The sequence below is a fragment of the Lontra canadensis genome, unplaced genomic scaffold, assembly GCF_010015895.1.
Source record: "Lontra canadensis isolate GAN:19392208 unplaced genomic scaffold, GSC_riverotter_1.0 scaffold45, whole genome shotgun sequence".
Classification (NCBI taxonomy): Eukaryota; Metazoa; Chordata; class Mammalia; order Carnivora; family Mustelidae; genus Lontra; species Lontra canadensis.
The window spans coordinates 13,082,195-13,086,806 of NW_022631039.1; the positions used below are offsets into that span (position 1 = coordinate 13,082,195).

The following is a 4,612-nucleotide window of genomic DNA, read 5'->3' on the forward strand; positions in this document are numbered from 1 at the left end:
CTCTCCAGAAGTAACCACCACCCTGCATTTAGTGTTTTTCATTCCCATTCGTGTTTCTATATCTTCCCAACATAAGTATCTCGTGGAGCCATAAATGTTACACAGTGTTGTTTTGCAGGCTTTTAAACTTTATATAAATGGTATCATATAGTTTGAGTCACTTTGCAACTTTCTTTTTCAGGCAAGAGATTTTTGTGTTGAAACTCAACCATCTGAATCGGTGTACCTCTACTTGCTTCATTTTAACCACTAGTAGTACTCCATTGTCAACATAATTGCAACTTACTTATCTATTTTCCTAAAGATAGACTTTACATTGAGTGGCAAAGCCTGTTGGTTGCTTCACAAATGCCCTTCCTCCCTCCTCAATAACAGACCCCACTTTATGCAGAACAAAACATGAATGGGTACATTTCCTCAGCTGTCTTATTCCCAGATGGGGCCATGTCTATATTTTGGCTGCAGAGGTTCCTGAGTGGGAGTAAAGAGCATCAGACTGGGGCATGCCCTTCTGTTCCATGTCTTTCCTCTTCTTTTTGCTTCCAACGTGGGTTTGACAGCTGGAGCTCCACCCCCATCTGAAACCACCACTTGGAAAGTTCCTTGAGAAACCCTGTTGGGATGAAATTAATTGAAGGAGATTAATTAATTAATTAATTAATTAATCGAAGGAGAACCAGTATCTTTATTACACTGAACATTCCTAAGCTTGTATATGATTTATCCATGCATTAAAACAAAACAAAACCCACCTCTGGCCATGCTTTGTACTTTTCTCCGTAACGTTTTCACATGTTTGATATGTTCCCAATTGGTCTAAATACTTTTGGTATTTGAGGTTTGGACTCATGACCCTGAGATCAAGACCTGAGCTGAGATCAAGAGTCAGATGCTTAACTGACTGAGCCACCCAAGTGCCCAAATGTTATTTTATTTTATTTTATTATTTTATTTCCCTCATTAAAACAGACCTCAACTGTATGTTTGTTTCTATTCCTATCATTGTTATTTTTTTTTTCTGTCCCCCTTTAAAAGAAACTGTTTCTTTTCCATCAACTTTCTTTGCATCGTGTTTGCCTTTGTGGAAGAACAGCTTAGGACCACTAAGTGGTTGCTCTTACCCACTCAGCGGCCTGAGCAGTGGGAGCTGCCGACCCATCTCCAGCGGCAGGCTGAGGGCTCCAGTATTCAGTGGGGAGCTGATGAATAGGCACAGAGCACACCTGCCCACACTCAGACAAGTCTGCAACTTCAGGTTCAGTGGCAGTGAATGCAGGACCAGGGGCAGTCCACTCACCCTGAAATTCCTCCTTGATCACAGCCTTTTCAGCAGCGGCCAGCTCTCCCTTTTCAATCTCTTTAGGATCTTTCTAGAAGTAGAGATCAGGCACGACCTCCCATGGGTGTTCCCGGGAAATGGTGCCACACGTGCTCAGAACTTCCCTGGGGTCAACACCCACCACATCAGACCTGCTGAGTGAGCTCTCTCCTTGTTGCAAGGAATGGCGATGTCCTCACAGCACAGGGGAGAGTCTGTATTACACAGAGCAACAGTGGCCAGGTTAACATAACACATCTCTGTGAGAGGCTGGTGGTCAGCCCTGGGATCTGTAACCACCAGAAGGCCGGGATCGTAGAAAGCTGCCTGGATCTGGTTAGTGAATGTTCCAGGAGTGAAGTGGCCAGCAACGGGAGTGGCTCCAGGAGGAGCAGCAAATTTCAGCACAGCTTGCTGGCCAGTGTTCCTGGACCACATGACCCTGACATCAGCTGGGTTTTCAATGGCGACAACGGCGCGAGCTGCCAGCAGAAGCTTCTCTCAGCTTCTCATCAGATTTGTGACAGAGATGCTGTCACTTTTCCTTTTGTAGATGGACTGTTCCATTTGGAAGTCAAGGTTGGTGACACCTAGGTAGGTTTCTGCTGCAAGGAACATTGTGGAAGTTTCCTTTTAAGTTTCAACAGGAGCACAAAAAAAACACTGTATGGACCTCTCTCTGGGTAATGTGGAAAGACCCTGTTTTAAAATCTTGCTAGAGGCTTGTCTATTTTAGTTGTTTGATTAAAAATCCTGTTTTTGTTACTTTGTAATATTATTCCTCCTTTAACTTCGTTTTCTATATTGCTCATTTTCACTGATTATATTTTTTTTACTCTTAAAACAAAAAGTAGCATTTTAACATAAGCACTACTAGTTCATTGCATTTGCCCGTGAATTTAATGAGTTTTGTGCTGTTTCTCATTTCTCAGGCCTTTCTTCCTTGTCCACTTCCCACTGACATTGAGTATATACTGGTAGTAAAGTCTTCTATTTGTTGTACATCTGAAAAATACCTGTTTTGCCTTGACTGCTGAATGATAGTTTAGCTGGGTATAGAATCCTAGGGACAGTGTTTTTAAGAAGACTTCTTTGCCGTGCTCATTGCATTTTATAATTACATACATTATGTGATAATTTGAAAAATGTCCATCTCCTACCAGGATTGTTTTCCTTTGTTTTGTCCACTGCTGTGTATCCCAGTGTCTAGAACAATGCCAGGCACAAAATAGGCACCTAATAAACAGTACTGAATGAAAGAATGAATGAACTCCTCACTAGGTTTTCGTTCTCCAAGGGCAAGGTGGGTGTCTCACTGCTTAGAGCTGAATCCAGTGACTTGCCTAGTGCCTGACATGATAGGAATTAAATGAACATCTGCTGAAGGAATAAATGAATTCATCCAAGTTCTAAAACCAAAGACCAAGAATAGTACTCTTAGAAAATAGTGGCATTTGAAAAAGCAACCTTTGGAGTCATGTAGGCCTACATTTTTTTAAAAAGATTTTTGTTTATTTATTTGACAGAGAGAGAGAGAGAGAGATTACAAGTGGGCAGGGAGGGAGGCAGAGAGAGAAGGGAAAGCAGGCTCCCCGCTGAGCAGAAAGCCCAATGTGAGGCTCGATCCCAGGACCCTGGGATCGTGACCTGAGCCGAAGGCAGAGGCTTTAACCCACCGAGCCACCCAGGTGCTCCAAGGCCCACATTTTCTTTCTAAAATACAAGGGAGTTGGGGACAGAGAAGGGGCTTTCATGAAAGCAAGGCCTTCTTTGGATTGTTTCCCTTTTACCAAATCTGCACAAACTTTCAAAGACCTGTTCCCAGAAAGGATAACGTTCTCCAGCTTAACAGGGACCCTGCCTGAGACCTTGTTTTTGAACAGACTAGAACGCATCATCACTGATGGCTCCTTTAAGGGAAAACGGTGTCACAACAGGAAAGATGACATCCAGGTTCAGACTGCATGGACAGGAACGGTGACTAATAATATATTCAGCTGCTCTGTGGTAGCCTTAGCAAGGACGTGTGGCAGAGCCCCCGGATGCCTAAGTGTGAGGAAGTGCACTGGGATTTGCAGTGAGGCCCATTTAGGAAGGAGGCAGGGGCCTCAAGGCCCATTGTATAGGAGGCTTTGAAAGAGTTGGCCCCCTGGGAGCACTAATGTGCTTCGATTTGGCCATTTATAAAAGGGAAGGAACTATTAGGACGTGGAAACAATGTCTGGCCTGCACCATTTAGAGGACACAGGGGTCACCTGTGTGTCAACCAAGGAAGAGGGTCATTCATAAAGCCCTAAGTCCATTTGTCAGTCCTGAAACTCAGCTCACCAAGCCTGGGGTGGGTTGGCGGGGTTGGTGGGGGATGCACTACTGTGTTTCTCTACTTTCTGGTCAATTCTAACAATTTGCAGTTGAACGTCTGCTCTCACATGTGGTCCATCTCCAGGCAGTGTCCACAGACACAGACGGCACCTTGTCCCACTCAAGCCACCTCCTTCCTTTGGAGAGGGCAATGATCTTGTAACCGACGTCCTCTGCCAGTTGGTGATGGGGCCACCATACTTATCTCTGCTTCTGGTCACCCATCAGACCACACAGCTCACCGACAGCCAAGCTGGAGAGACACAAAAAAGTGGAGAAAAATGAGTTTTAAAGATGCCAAGGCGAACGTGTTAGCAAGATTTTAAAAACATGTTTTCCTTGGCTTGCGGAGAACAGAGAACAGACCTTTTCTCAAACTGTATCTCCTTCAGCCATGACGTCTTCCCTGAAACATGGGAGTATAAACAGAGAGCAACATCCCTTCCAAATATTGGTTCAGATGTGGGCCGAGCACAGTTGCCAAAGGAGAAGAACAAAATCGGAAGCAAAAAAGCAAATTATTCTCGCAGGCATCAAAGTGGGTTTCCCAAACAAAGGAAAGTGCTGTTTCTTTGTTAAGGAAGGGGGGGAAAAAAGCCATTATGGAACATCCTTTACCCTTTAATGCTGATGTATGACAAAAATGCTTTTGCTCTGATCTGTGATCTGCCGTTCAGCTCTGCCCTTCAGGGACTCTCCAGCTTCCATGTCCTCGAGAAAGGGACTTACTGAGTGGCTTTAAACATCTTTCAAGTCAAGATTAACAACAACAATAATAATAAAGTAAAGTAACAAATTGGCCCCAAATCTTGGCACAACCTGAAACCATATGTTCTGAGAGTTGCTTCATTCACTGGTAATTAAGTTTTCTTCCCCCCTAACCCCCGCCAATGAGACTTTTTTTTTTTTTTTTGGATCCAACAAATAGCTTTA

General features: G+C 44.0%; 1 pseudogene; it reads right to left on the reverse strand.

The window, feature by feature from the left end:
• Positions 1–1,094: 1,094 nt before the first annotated feature.
• Positions 1,095–1,936, reverse strand: LOC116876270 (annotated as a pseudogene).
• Positions 1,937–4,612: the final 2,676 nt, after the last annotated feature.